Source organism: Eriocheir sinensis, chromosome 61 (assembly GCF_024679095.1).
Source record: "Eriocheir sinensis breed Jianghai 21 chromosome 61, ASM2467909v1, whole genome shotgun sequence".
Taxonomy (NCBI): Eukaryota; Metazoa; Arthropoda; class Malacostraca; order Decapoda; family Varunidae; genus Eriocheir; species Eriocheir sinensis.
The window spans coordinates 9,884,090-9,899,903 of NC_066569.1; the positions used below are offsets into that span (position 1 = coordinate 9,884,090).

At 39.9% G+C, this 15,814-nt stretch overlaps 1 protein-coding gene across 7 annotated transcripts in view; it reads right to left on the reverse strand.

The window, feature by feature from the left end:
- LOC126986413 (lachesin-like) overlaps nt 1–13,992 on the reverse strand; it is a 105,790-nt gene extending 91,798 nt beyond the window's left edge. For 6 of the 7 annotated variants that reach the window (XM_050842559.1, XM_050842558.1, XM_050842554.1 and 3 more), the window contains exon 1: nt 13,940–13,992. The gene's annotated coding sequence lies outside the window, so the exon portion shown is untranslated. Of the gene's footprint in view, nt 1–13,395; nt 13,517–13,939 lie in introns of those variants that run through there. The other variant, XM_050842556.1, reaches the window with a different exon arrangement.
- Nucleotides 13,993–15,814: the final 1,822 nt, after the last annotated feature.

Here is a 15,814-nt window from a genome sequence, read left to right on the forward strand (position 1 = left end):
AAAAAAATACAACCTCGTAGACAAAACAAAAATAAAAACAAAAACAATAAAATGAAAAAAAAGCTAAAAAATGCAAAGAAAAAAACAAAAAAAAATACAGAAAAGAAAAAAATGCTAAAAAAAATGCAAACAAGAAAAAAGCAAAAAAAACGAGAAGAAAAACAAAGTAAAAAATGCGAAAAAACGAAGAAAAAAAACCATAACGAATAAAAACAAAGAAGACGAAAAAACAACCAAAAACAAACAAACCGCAAAAAACAAGCTACAAACAGCCCCGTCCCATCTCCCTTCGTGACCCAGTGTGGCGGAGGGCGGGCGGGAGGTCGCGGTTGAATCCTGTTACACGCCGCCGATGAAAAAAAAAAGTACCACAAGAAGGGACCGAAAAAGCCGTTAAGGTGATGCCGTTGAAAGGTAGACGTCGGGGGGGGGGAGGGAGGGAGAGTGTGTAAGAGAGGAGAGGAAGGGAGAGGAGGAAGGAAGGGAGGGACGCAGGGAGGAAGGGAAGGGAGTTGAAGGGAAGAAAGAGATATAGCAGGGAGGTGAAGACGGGAGAGAAGGCAGGAAGAGAGAGAAACGAAGGAAGGAAGGAAGGAAGATACAGAAGGAAGGAAGGAAGGAGGAAGGGAAGGGAGTTGAAGGGAAGAAAGAGATATAGTAGGGAGATGAAGACGGGAGAGAAGGCAAGAAGAGAGAGAAACGAAGGAAGGAAGGAAGGAAGGAAGAAAGAAAAGAAAGAATATACAGAGAAAAGGAAGATAAAGAAGGAAGGAAGAAGGGAAGGAAGGAAAAAAAAGGAAAGGAAGGAAGAAGGGAAGGAAAGGAGGTAAAGAAGGGATAGAAAGATAGATAGAAGGAAAGAAAGAAGGAAAACTATTTGAAAGATGAAGGATGAAAGGAAGAAAGGAAGGAAGGAAGGAGGGAGAGAGGGAAGGATTCTCTCTCTCTCTCTCTCTCTCTCTCTCTCTCTGTTATTCCTTCAGGCTTCTTCTTTTCCTCTCTTTCTCTTTATCTCACCTTGTCTCTCTCCCTCTCTGTGTTCCTCCGCGCTGAGAGCAAGACGAAGAGCTCCCCGCAACCGCACCGCCCCATAAAATACTAGTCGAGGCAGAACCCATGAATTTTACCGATAGCATTAGGCGCGCGTACGACAGTCTTCTGCGAGGGTACGACGGCGCGCTAACAGGTGCCCAAACGATACCAGTAGTAGTAGTAGTAGTAGTAGTAGTAGTGGTAGTAGTAGTAGTAGTAGTAGTAGTAGTAGTAGTAGTAGTAGTAACGTTGGTAGTAGAAATAATGTAAAAATAGATAAACAGCAAAAACAACAACAACAACAACAACAACAACAACAACAACAACAACAACAACAACAACACTAATAATATCTTCATTTTAATATACTTTTTTTTTCTTATTAAAGGTGTACGTTGCCTCGGTGTGTGCGTGCGTGTGTGCGTGTGTGTGCATGTGTATGTGTGTGTGTGTGTGTGTGTGTGTGTGTGTGCGACTATAAACACACTTATAATCTGTTACTAAATGATGACGTTACTCTCCCTTCCCTCCCTTCCTCCCTCCCTCCCTCCCTTCCCTCCTTCACTCCCTCCCTTCCCTCCCTCCCTCTCACTTTCCCCCCCTTGCCTCTCCCTCTCATCCTCTCTACTTTCTCTTTCCCTCCCTTTCCTCCTTCCTCCCTCCCTCCCCCTTCCCTCCCTCTCCCTTCCCTCCCTCCCTTCCTCCCTTCTCTCCCTCCCTTCCCTTCCTCCCTCCCTAGCCTCTCCCTGCTCCTCCTTTCTCTTTCCCTCCCTTTCCTCACTCTCTCCCTCTTCCCTCCCTTCCCTACCCCCTCACCTCCAATCCCTCCCTTCCATCTCCCTCTCACTATCCTCCCTCTCCACCACTTTCCTCCCTTCCCTCCCTCACTCCCTCCCTCCCTCCCGTCCCCTCTCCTCATTACCTGGGTCGTAATTAGCTCAGGTGAGGCTTAATTACAGGTGAGAACGAGGAAGGTGAAAAAGAGTAATAGATTAAATAATGGATGAAAAAAAGATGGAAAAATTAATAAAAGGAAAAAATAGTTTGGAATAAATAACATGAAAAGTGGAAATATGAATAAATATGACAAGTAGTAGTAGTAGTAGTGGTAGTAGTAGTAGTAGTAGTAGTAGTAGTAGTAGTAGCAGTAGTAGTATTAACATAAAAAAAAATAATAATAATAATAATAATAATAATAACAACCACAACAACAACAACAACAACACCTACAGCTGTGACGTCACGAAGGAAAACAGCTGTGATTGGTGGAGCCGAGGCGGGCGAGGCCATTCTTAGAGGGGGGAGAGAGAGAGAGAGAGAGAGAGAGAGAGAGAGAGAGAGAGAGAGAGAGAGAGAGAGAGAGAGAGAGAGAGAGAGAAGAGGGAAAAAAAAGAGGGAAACAATGTAAATATGACGGCTGAAAAGTGTGTGTGTGTGTGTGTGTGTGTGTGTGTGAGAGAGAGAGAGAGAGAGAGAGAGAGAGAGAGAGAGAGAGAGAGAGAGAGAGAGAGAGAGAGAGAGAGAGAGAGAGAGAGAGAGAGAGAGAGAGAGGGGTGAAAAAAAGCTAGTCGAGATGAATTGCCAATTTAGCAAGAGTACCCTTGACACCATGGCCAAATAAGGTCACTAAAAATCTCTCTCTCTCTCTCTCTCTCTCTCTCTCTCTCTGCTGCCGCTGTTGCTAAGGTCCCTTCGCGGCGTTGGTTACACTGCAGAAGGCTAAATCGAAGTAAGGTCAGGTCAGGTCAGGTCACACTACAGTCCTTATTCTCAGCGGCTTTCGGCTTCCACAAGAACTATTTCGAAAGTTCACAAAAAGGAGTTTAGTCGGATTCTCATAAGTGTTTGTCGAATTCATGGTATAAAAGCCTTGTCAAACTATTACTAGGCTCGTAACACTACCCATGAAAATGCTAACATTACGACCACTACCAAAGCCTTGTCAAACTATCACTAGGCTCATAACACTACCCATGGAAATACTAACACAACAACCTCTACCAAAGCCTTGTCAAACTATCACCAGTCTCATAACACTACCCATGGAAATACTAACACAACAACCTCCACCAAAGCCTTGTCAAACTATCACCAGGCTCATAACACTACCCATGGAAATACTAACACAACAACCTCTACCAAAGCCTTGTCAAACTATCACTAGGCTCATAACACTACCCATGGAAATACTAACACAACAACCTCTACCAAAGCCTTGTCAAACCATCACTAGGCTCATAACACTACCCATGGAAATACTAACACAACAACCTCTACCAAAGCCTTGTCAAACTATCACCAGGCTCATAACACTACCCATGGAAATACTAACACAACAACCTCCACCAAAGCCTTGTCAAACTATCACTAGGCTCATAACACTACCCATGGAAATACCAACACAACAACCTCTACCAAGGCCTTGTCAAACTATCACCAGGCTCATAGAACTACCCTTGGCAACACAAATACCACCTCTACCAAACCTTTGTCAAACCTTAACTAGGCTTATAACATTACCCATGGAAATACTAACACAGGCTCTACCAAAGCCTTGTCAAACTATCACTAGGCTCATAACACTACCCATGGAAATACTAACACAACAACCTCCTCTACCAAAGCCTTGTCACACTATCACCAGGCTCATAACACTACCCATGGAAATACTAACACAACAACCTCCTCTACTAAAGCCTTGTCAAACTATCACTAGGCTCATAACACTACCCATGGAAATACTAACACAACCTCAGACAAACAGACAGATAGACAGACAGACAGACATGCAAACATAGAGATAGACAGACAGATAGACAGACAGACACAACACACATTGATTTCACGTAATATATCAAAAGAAACAAAAGAAAAGCAGGAAGAAAAAGAGAAAAGAAAATACAGATTAAGGAAAGGAAAAGGAGAGAAACAAACGAGGAGAAGAAGAAAAGAAGAAGAAAAGGGAAAGGAAAGAAAAGAGGAATAACGAAAGGGAAAAGAAAGAAAAGGGAAAGGAAATAAATGACCATAGAAGTAAAGAAAGGAAAAAGAGGGAGGAAAATAAAGAAAAGAAAAAGGAGAAATAAATGAAATGAAAATTTACAAATGAACGAAAACTTGGAAGAAACAAAAGAAAGAAAGAAAGAAAGGGAAGGGAAAAGAAGGAAAAGAAAAGAGGAATACAAATAAAAAACGGGAAAAAGCGAAAAAAAAGGAAAAGAAAATAGGAAAGAAAAGAAAATGAAGGAAGAGAAAAAAAAGGCGAGGGAAACAAATGAAAAGAAAAGAAAAGAGAAAGGAAAAGAGGATGAAAATGAAGACTAGGAAGAAAATGAAGAAAAGGAATAAAAAAATCTAACGAAGGGGAAAGAAAAAAAGAAGGAAAAACAAACAAACAAACAAACTTCGAGCGGCGCCAAACTTTTCGTCCTCGGCCAAAATATTTTCCCGAAAGTTTTCCCGCACCAAAAAAAAAAAAAAAAGGAAAATAAGAGGAAAAAACAAATACTAAAAAATGCGACAACAATCAAAATGGAAGGAAAAAGATAAATGAAAATAAAAAAGAAAATGGAAGAGAGAGAATAAAAGAAAAAAGAAGAAGAAAAAGAAGAAGAAGAAGAAGAAAAAGAAGAAGAAGAAGAAGTAAAGGAAACTAGAAGATAACAACAAAAAAAAATATCGATAACAAAAATAATAATAACAATAATAATAATAATAATATCTCCCTCTCTGTGTGTGTGTACCAAAAAACGCACACATGTACACCAAATTAAAGCACGTACACACAGCTAATGCGCCGCGCCTTTGTCCACTGAGACCTGATTAACGCACATGAATTACGTACACGCGCCCGCCGACACTGGTACACACGACGCAAAAACGCACATGAACACGTACACGGGAACAAGTGAGAGGAAAAGAAAAAGAGGAAACACACACACACACACACTCACACACACACACACACATACACACACACACGTACATGATTTTTACTATACGTACACAGACCGAGAGTACACATGAGAAAAGTACACATAGAACAGTATAAAAAAACGTACACGATATAAAAGTACACATGAGAGAGAGAGAGAGAGAGAGAGAGAGAGAGAGAGAGAGAGAGAGAGAGAGAGAGAGAGAGAGAGAGAGAGAGAGAGAGAGAGAGAGAGAGAGAGAGAGAGAGAGAGAGAGAGAGAGAGAGAGAGAGAGAGAGCACTTCCTCATCTCTTTCTTTTCATTTCTTCCTTCTCTCTTCACTTTTTCTCTCCCTTCCCTTGAACTATAACAGGGGAGATTAAATCGAGGAGGGAGGGAGGGAGGGAGAGAGGGAGGAAGAGAGAGAGAGAGAGAGAGAGAGAGAGAGAGAGAGAGAGAGAGAGAGAGAGAGAGAGAGAGAGAGAGAGAGAGAGAGAGAGAGAGAGAGAGAGAGAGAGAGAGAGAGAGAGAGAGAGAGAGAGAGAGAGAGAGAGAGAGAGAGAGAGAGAGAGAGAGAGAGAGAGAGAGAGAGCATGGAGGTAGGAAGGGAGAGAGGAAAGAAGTAAGAAAAGGGAGGAGGAAGGGAGGGTAAAGAGAGAGAGAGGAAAAAAGAGGGAGAGAGAAAAACTAGATGGAGAGAAAGGGAGAAACAGCATGGAGGAAGGAAGGGAGAGAAGGGAGAGAATGGAGGAAGGGAGAGAGGGAGGGAGAGGGAGGCTACGTGAGCTGGCAATAACTCACACGGGGACTTCAACTCTCTCTCTCTCTCTCTCTCATTAATTATCCGACAACGTAATTATTCTCATCAACGTTTTAAGTCAGTGAGTGTGTGTGTGTGTGTGTGTGTGTGTGTGTGTGTGTGTGTGTGTGTGTGTGTGTGTGTGTGTGTGTGTGTGTGTGTGAGCGATGCATAATATTTTTACGACCTAATATCATTGTCATTCATTCTCTTGGTGATGATGATGATGATGGGGAGGAGGAGGAGGAGGAGGAGGAGGAGGAGAGAAAAATAGAACAGATAAATAGATAGAAAATAGAGCGAGAAATAGACACAGGAAGAAGAGATAGATAGAGAAAGGAAGCGGAGAAAGAGAGAGAAAAAAACCCAAATAAAAGAGGAAGGGAAAAGAGGAAAGGGAAAACACAGATATAGAGTAAGAAAACTAAGCAATGGGATTCGAACCTCCTCGCCCTTACCCTTGACACCATGGGACAAGCACACACATTTAACAAGGCTTTCGTAGAGGTGTTGGGTATCTCTATGGGTAGCTTTATGACCCTGGTGGTAGTTCGACAAGGCTTTGGTAGAGGTGTTGGGTATTTCTATGGGTAGCTTTATGACCCTGGTGGTGGTTCGACAAGGCTTTCATAGAGGTGTTGGGTATTTCTATGGGTAGCTTTATGACCCTGGTGGTGGTTCGACAAGGCTTTCGTAGAGGTGTTGGGTATTTCTATGGGTAGCTTTATGGCCCTGGTGGGTTTTTTTTTTTTTTATAGTATATATATATTTATTTTATAGTTTATGTAGTTATTTTTTTATATAGATTTTATTCTGCCCTTTGAATAGGCAGCACACGACAGTGCACCTTTGGGTATGCAAATATTATACATGTGCCTATGTTTAAATAAAAAAATAAAAAAAAAGGCTTTCGTAGAGGTGTTGGGTATTTCTATGGGTAGCTTTATGACCATAGTGGTGGTTCGACAAGGCTTTGGTAGTAGCTATGGGCATTTCCAGAGGTAGTTATATGACCCTGGTGGTAGTTTGACCCTTTTTCTGTACCATGAAAGTGGAAATAGAACAACTTTGGAAATAATAACTATTGATTTGTCTGAATATTCACGGCTTTGTATATAAGGCTTTCGTAGTAGTTGTGGGCATTTCCAGGGGTAGGTACATGACCCTGGTGGTAGTTTGACCCTTCTTCTGTACCTTTAACGTGATAAAAACACTCCTGAGAAATACACGGCTTTCAACATTCACTTCATAACCTGTTCAGCACATACACTTTCGACAAGGCTTTCGTAGTTGCTGTGGGCATTTCCAGGGGTAGGTATATGACCCTGGTGGTAGTCTGACCCTTCTTCTGTACCTTTAACGTGAAAAGAACACTCCTGAGAAATACACGGCTTTCAACATTCACTTCATAACCTCACACTCATTTTCCACAAGGCTTTCGTAGTAGTTGTGGGCATTTCCAGGGGTAGGTACATGACCCTGGTGGTAGTCTGACCCTTCTTCTGTACCATGAACGTGAAAATAGAACACTCCTGAGAAATACACGGCTTTCAACATTCACTTCATAACCTGTTCAGCACATACACTTTCGACAAGGCTTTCGTAGTAGCTGTGGGCATATCCAGGGGTAATTATATGACCCTGGTGGTAGTTTGACCCTTCTTCTGTACCATGAACGTGAGAAAAACACTCCTGAGAAATACGCGGCTTTCAACATTCACTTCATAACCTCACACTCATTTTCCACAAGGCTTTCGTAGTAGTTGTGGGCATTTCCAGGGGTAGGTACATGACCCTGGTGGTAGTCTGACCCTTCCTCTGTACCTTGAACGTGAAAAAACACTCCTGGGAACCCGACTGGTCTCCTTTTTGGACTTAGAAAATAGTTGATGTGGGAGGCGGGAGAGTCTGGGAACACCGACCTGGCTTACTCTACCAGCGCGCCCCAACAGGTTACAGACCGCACCCTCTTCTCAGCAAATTCCACGATGGTGTACAGTGTTTCCAGATTTTTTTACGAGGTATTACTATTATATTAAGTTCTGTGGCTAGTTTGTCTTTTTCATTCCTTTTCTGGGACGGAGTTAGTTAGAAGTGTTGGATTTTCAGTTAAGTCGAAGTATTACAAACTCAGTCGTGAAAAGTTATAAATAAATCAACAAAACCAACTACCCACGCCTTGAAAATTGGGTCAAAAAAAGACAAATTAGCCACAGTAGTGTTGATGAAGGCTTATGTGACCTTTGAAAAATCAGGCGTATACTTATAGCTCCAAAAACACTCTCTCTCTCTCTCTCTAAGCATTTTCTACAGTCTAGGTATCTTAAAATTAGCGATTATAATCATTGGGTCATGTTCAGAAACTGGTCGATGTATCTTCTAAAATTAAACAATATATCTCCTTTAACTAATTGATATATCTTTAACTAAGCGATATATCCTCTCCAAAAACAATACCTAAAAGCATTTTCTATAGTCTAGGTATGTTAAAACTAGCGGTTATAATCATTGGGTCATGTTATTCTGAAACTGGTGGATATATCTTTTAAAAGTAAACAATATATCTCTTTTAACTAATTGATATATCTTTAAACTAACCGATATATTCTCTGTAAACTATAATCGATACATTCTCTGAAGCTCATCGATATATCAAACTAATCGCTATATCTTTCATAAAACTAATCACTGTTTCTTATGTATCTTTTAAAAGTAAACAATATATCTCTTTTAACTAATTGATATATCTTTAACTAAGCGATATATCCTCTGTAAACTATAATCGATACATTCTCTGAAGCTCATCGATATATCAAACTAATCGCTATATCTTTCATAAAATTAATCACTGTATTTTCCTATAGTCGAAGCATTAAGGACTAGTGGTTGCTTCTTTAACTAAAAAAATTATAGCTATTGAAACGAGAACAATACAGGAACAATACAGGAACGATACAGGAAACACAGACGAACAAGAACAAGAAGATTAAAAGGAAGAAAAAGTGAAGGAGGAAAAACAGAAGACGAAGAGGGAGACAAAGATTTGAAAGGAGGCTAACTTATAGGAGAGGAGATGAATAGGGAGAAGAGAATAAAGGAATAAACAAAGATAATAGAAAAACTAGGAAGAGGAACACAAGAAGTAAGTCGAGAAAACAATACAGGATGAAATGGATTAAAAAAAATATGAACGAAGATTAAGAAAGAGCAAGAATGAAGGAAAAATAAAGAAAGAACAGGGGATACAGTAAGTTAGTTAGTTAGTAGTTAGTAAGTAGTAAGCTCCCAACCAAACACAAAACTACTATACGAAAATTCCTTGTATAACGTTTGGAGACAAAGTGAAAGTAGGCTAACATATAGGAGAGGAGAAGGGAGAAGAGAATAACGGAATAAACAAAGATAATTGACAAGTTAGGAAGAGGAAGACAAGAAATAAGTAGAAAAAACAAAACAGGATGAAATGGATTAAAAAAAATATGAACGAAAGATTGAGAAAGACCAAGAATGAAGGAAAAATAAAGAAAGAACAGGGGATACAGTAAGTTAGTTAGTTAGTAGTTAGTAAGTTAGTAAGCTCCCAACCAAACACAAAACTACCATACGAAAATTCCTTGTATAGCTCTTGGAGACAAAGTGAAAGTAGGCTAACATATAGGAGAGGAAAAGGGAGAAGAGAATAACGGAATAAAGAAATATAATAGACAAGTTAGGGAGAGGAAAACACAAGAAATAAGTCGAGAAAACAATACAGGATGAAATGGATTAAAAAAAATATGAACGAAAGATTAAGAAAGAGCAAGAATGAAGGAAAAATAAAGAAAGAACAGGGGATACAGTAAGTTAGTTAGTTAGTAGTTAGTAAGTTGTAAGCTCCCAACCAAACACAAAACTACCATACGAAAATTCCTTGTATAGCTCTTGGAGACAAAGTGAAAGTAGGCTAACATATAGGAGAGGAGAAGGGAGAAGAGAATAACGGAATAAAGAAAGATAATAGACAAGTTAGGAAGAGGAACACACAAGAAATAAGTAGAAAAAACAATACAGGATGAAATGGATTAAAAAAAAAATATGAACGAAAGATTGAGAAAGACCAAGGATGAAGGAGAAAGATTTTGATTCTTTTTTATAGGAGCAGCGAGTAGCGGGCTTTTTTTATTATAGTTTCCTTATTTTGTGCCCTTGAGCTGTCTCCGTTGTAAAAAAAAAAAATAGTTAATAAGCTCCCAACCAAACACAAAAAATATACTAAACGAAAATTAATTAAATAGCGTATGGCATTGATATAAAATGAGGAAAACTAACAAAAAACAACACTGGATAATCTCTTCAGTATCTGGTATTAAGTAAAAACATCGGATCATTGTGATTAGAGTTTGGTTTGGGCGCCAACAGCGAGTTTGTGTCGGAGTGAGGAAGCGAGCCTTAAGTGATGTCTTGTACGCAGTCACCTTAACCACCGTCCGACCTTATAAGATGTATGGTAGAGGCGCGAGGAGACTTTCTAATGTTACACAGATCCTCGGAGTGGTCAGGGAAACGCGAGATGATAAAAATGTTAGCTTCTGTGACGGAGAGATTTTTGGGGGTTCGTTTCATCAAATTTTCTCCTCTCGTTTTCCTTTGTTGATTTATTTTTTCTTTCCTTTCCTTTCTTTTTTTTCTCTTTTCTTCTTTTCTTTTGTTTTGTTTTCTATCTTTTATTCTTTCTTCTTTTCTATAATGATTTATTTTTCTTTCTCTCCTTTCCTTCTCTTGTTTTGTTTTGTCTCTTCTATTCTCTTTCTTCTTTTCTTTTCCTTTCTTTTCTATTCTTCATTTCTCTCTCTTTCTCTCTTCCTATTATCATCTCTTCCTTCTCATTCTCCTTTTCTTCTTCATCAGTTCTTCTCTCCTTCTTCTCCTGTTCCTTTCTTTCTCTCCCTTCGTCACAGCCCATCATCTATTCTCCTTTTATTCCTTACTTTCTCTCCTTCCTTCATTATCAACCCTCCCTCCTCCTCCTCTTCTTCTTCCTCCATCTCTCTCTTCCCTCTATATCTTCCCTTCTCTCCTTCATTCTCTATTTCTCCTCTTTCTCTTCGACACCTACTTCCTTCTTTCATCTCCTTCCTTCCTTCCTCTTTTTCCTTCTTCTTCATTCATTCCTTTCTATCTCCACCGTCCTCTTATTCCTCCCTTCCTTCCCTCGCCTTCTCCCTCAATTCCTTCTTTTTTCCTGTGTGTGTGTGTGTGTGTGTGTGTGTGTGTGTGTGTGTGTGTGTGTGTGTGTGTGTGTGTGTGTGTAATTAGTTCTTTCTGTTATTTTATTTTTTTTCAATTCTAAAACTCATCTTATTCCTTCCTCCTCCTCCTCCTCCTCCTCCTCCTCCTCTTCCTCCTCCTCCTCCTCCTTTCCTATCTCACTTGAATATTGTGTAGCAAATTAATTAAGAAAAAGAAAACTCATTGATTTGAACCATGGAGAAAGAAGAAGAGGCAGAAGAAGAAGAAGAAGAAGAAGAAGAAGAAGAAGAAGAAGAAGAAGAAGAAGAAGAAGAAGACGAACAAAAACAAGCAGAAAAACAGAGAAGAGGAATAGAAGGAAAAAAAAGTAGGAAATGAATGCAGAGAAAGACGAAGAGAGAAAGAGAGGAAGAGGAGGCTAACGAACAGGAGAAGAAGAAGGAGAAGGGGGAAAAAAGGAACCAAAACAAAAATAAAGGAAAAAGAAGACGGGAAGAAGATACAGGAAGCAACGAAGGAAGAAAAAGGATTAAAAAGAGAAGGAAAGATGAAGAAAGAAGGGAAGACACAGGTGAAGAAAAGAAGAAAACTGGAGATAGAGAAAACAAGAAGAAACGAAGAATAAACAAAAGACAAAATAAATAAGGAAACAAAAGGGAGGGGAGGAAAATGACGGGCAAGGAAAAACAAAAGAAGAACGAATAAAGAATAAAGAAAGAGGAAAGACATAGATGAAGAAAAGAAGAAAACCGGAGATAGAGAAAACAAATAGAAACAGAGAATAAAGGAAAACAAAATAAATAAGGAAACAAAGGAGAGGAAAGAAGAATGACGTGCAAGGTAAAAAAACATTAAAAAAACGAAAGAGGGAAGAGAAAATGAAGATAAAGGAGAGACACAATAAATAAAAGTGAATAGAAAATGAGAAATAAAGACACGAAAAGAGAAGAGAAAGAACGAGAATTAGAGAAACTGATGTGATGATTGAGTGAAAAGGAAACAAACAAATATACGAAAGGGGGAAGAGAAGAATAAACAAATAACATAAACAAAGAAAGCAAAAAAAGAAGAAAAAGAAGAAAAGAATGAAAAAAGTGACTGATTTGGCGTGAAAGGTGAAAAGGAAAAAAAGAAAAGAGGGGAAATTTGAAAGCTAAGAAAAACAAATGAAGGGGAATGGAAAAAGACGCAATAAACAAGATGAAAAGAATAAACGAAATAAAGAAAATAAGAAAAAGGGAGAAGAAAGAGAAGAAAAAAAAGTGGTTGATTTGACGATTAAAAAAAAAAAGAAGAGATGAAAAAGATGGAAGGAGGAAGAAAGAATCGCTAAATAAGATGATGAAGAGAGAGAAGAAAAAGATGGTGATGATGGTGGTGGTGATGATGATGATGATGATGATGATGGAAGAGAAGAAAATGTTACCGATTTGATGATGAAGCGAAAGAATAACAGATGAAAAAGAGGGAAGAAAGAAAAGATAATAGACAAAAAAAATAATGCAGGAAGACAAGAAGAAGAAAAGGAAGAAGAAAAAAATATATTGATTTGACGAATAAGCGAAAGAGTAACAGATGAAAAAAAGGGAAGAAAAAAAGATAATAGACAAAAAAAGTATGATAAAAAAAAGACACGAAGAAGAAAATGAAAAGAAAATAGACAAAAAAAAATAATGAAGGAAAACAAGAAGAAAAGGAAGAAGAAAAAAATATATTGATTTGAAGATTAAGTGAAAAAGTGACAGATGAAAAAGAGGGAAAAAAAAGATAATAGACAAAAAAGAATAATGAAGGAAAAGAAGAAGAAGAAAAAGAAGAAAAAAAGACGGAGTTGACGATTGAATGAAGAGTAACATGAAGAAAAGGGAAAGAAAGAAAGGAGAATAGAAAAAAAGAATGATAAAGGAAGACACGAAGAAGAAAAGAGGAAGAAAAAACATATATTGATTTGACGATTAAATAAAAAAAACCCACGAATAAAGAAAATACGAAAGGAGAAAGAGATAACAAGCAAAGAAAAAAAAACATGTAAAGAATGAAAGGAGGAAGAAGAAGAAAATATACTGATCAAACGAGGAGGAGAAATACGGAAGGAGAAATAAAAAAAAATAATAGATGAAATAATAAAGTACCCCAAGCCGTTTAGAGCAAGCCTTATATTCCGTTTTCCCCTTAACGTTCGATTGGTTGAGTTTCCCTTGACATTAGAAGCTTGAAGAAAACGAGATGTACGACGAACCATAGAGAATTATATATTAAGAAAAGATGCATTAAAATATTCCTTGCTGTTATTATTACTATTATTATTATCTTCAAGTTCCTGAGTCATTCCTACACACACACACACACACACACACACACACACACACACACACACACACACACACACACACACACACAAACACACAACCAATACTCACCACAACACGCTGACTTCGGCTTCCGCTTAAGTTCCTATTGAGGCAAAGAACGGGAGGTGAATGGTGATGATGGTGGTGGTGGTGATGGTGGTGGTGCTGATGATGGTGGTAGTGATGGTGGTGGTGATTGTGGTGATGGTGGTGATGGTGGTGGTGGTGATGGTGGTGGTGATGGTGCTGATTAGGGTGGTAGTGATGGTGGTGGTGGTGGTGGTGATGGTGATGATGATGATGATAAAAAAAACTCATTAATTCTACGGACAAAAAAAGATACAATCGCAATGGAAGAAAAAAACATAATAATAATAATAATAATAATAATAATAATAATAATAATAATAATAATAATAATAACAACAACAACAACAATAACAACAACAATACGAATGAGATAAAAAACAAAACAAAACAGAAAAAAAAAGAATGGGATGGAAAGGTGAACCAGGGAGAAGGAAAGGTAGCGAAGGGAGAGGAAGGGAGGAGAGGGAGAGGGAGGGAGAGGGAGAGGGAGGGAAAGGGAGGAGGAAGGGGGGGTCAGGCTCACAAGCGACGTGCAGCCTCCACGAAGACAGGAGAGCGACTGGCACTTTAGTTCAACAAGTAGCTATACCAAAGTGGACCGCAGTGTTGCCAGATCCCTCTCACCCTCACACCCTTCAGCCCCTCCACACCACACCCACGCCACATCCACACCCTCCACGCACACTACCACACCTATTCCACACCCATACACCTTTTGCACGCCCGTAGAGTTCAGGGTGTGGGCGTGGGTGGGTGAGAGTGGGTGTGAGGTGGCAGAATTGGTTGTCCCCGCCCACTTCTGTCTCCCGCGCATCGGACTTTGGGTGGGAGTGGGCGGGGCTTGCAGGGGCGGGGGGCGGGGCGAGATGGGTGGGCGGGGCAGGCGAGGAGACGAAGGTGGGTGGGTGGAAGAGGAGGAGGAGGAGGAAGAGGAGGAAGGATAAGAGGTGAAGGAGAAGGCTAGAACGAAGGAGGTGGAGGAGGAAGTGGAGGAGGAGGGAAGAAGATGGAGAAGAAGAAGAAGAAGAAGAAGAAGAAGAAGAAGAAGAAAGAAATAAAGAAAGGGAAAATAAATAAGCGGAGGAAGTAAAAAAAGAAAAAAACGAGAAGGCAGAGGAGGAGGAAGAGGAGGAGGAGGAGGAGGAGGGGGAGGAGGAGGAGGAGGAGAAGAAGCATTGGAGAAAAGCTAACACAAAAAACTCAACATTTACAAGTGACCTGACCCTCTGACCTTAAACTGACCCAACGTCCTGACCTTGACACAACATAAACAAAGCTTGACCTTCCCTTCACCTGATTTGACCTTAACATTAAAAAAACTTATTCTGACCTAACATGACCTTAACTTCAACTAACTCCGGAAGATAAACTTTGGTAACCCGGGTAATGGATCCCCCCCCCCCCCCCGATAGGCTCAAGGGACAGTGTTACGGAGATGGACACTGAGGGCACGCGCAGCTTAAACGTGTACCCTCAAAGTTACTTTAACCTTTATTTGACTTAGATTGACTTACCTTAGCCAACTTAGCGTGCAAAAGGTATGTGAGTGTGAAGAAGAAGAAGAAGAAGAAGAAGAAGAAGAAGAAGAAGAAGAAGCAAAAGAAGCAGAAGTAGCAGAAGAAGAAGAAGAAGCAGAAGAAAAAAAAAACGAGGAAGAAAAGGAAAAGTGCAAAATAAAATGAGAGGGGAAATAACGGAGGGAAGGAAAAAAAAAACAGGAGGAGGAGGAGGAGGAGGAGGAGAAGGAAGAAGAGGAGGAACTTTTGATATTACTTGACCTGACTTGACCAAACAACCTAATCTTACTTAACTTGCCCTAACTTAACATAGCCTGACCTATAGTCTGTTGACGGAGCCTGTTCATCCGGCGCCTAGGCAGCGTTTGTTACGGCTCCTGTGATTGGCTGCCTCCCTCACATGTCCGCCGTGACGCTACACACTTGTATTTTCTTCGTCATAGCTCGTCTCTTATTCACGACAGACCACTCTAGTTGGTACCGTTGGACTCAGCAGTAATTGCGCAACTCAGTTATGTTTATCTAAACTCGATAAAATAAAACATAGAGGAAATGTGATGAGTTGAAGTCACAAGACAGCTCCGAAATGTTTATAACACGGTTTACTTATCATCGCTTTTCTCAGCAGTCTTTGAACCAGGGTTGAAATAAATAATTTCATCTCATAGAGCAAAGTCTCCTGAACGCTGTGGTGCGATCACATCATAGATACACCGTGACATGAGCATAACACAGAACGGTTTCTAAGGATGTGTACAGCGACGACGCATGCCTGCCCGCTGCCTGGCCGCCGGTCGGCCGCCGCTTGTGGTGAATTAGGCTATTTTTCGTCTCCTTATTTCTTTCGCTGCATTCATCGTCAACACCCGAATAGCCTTATG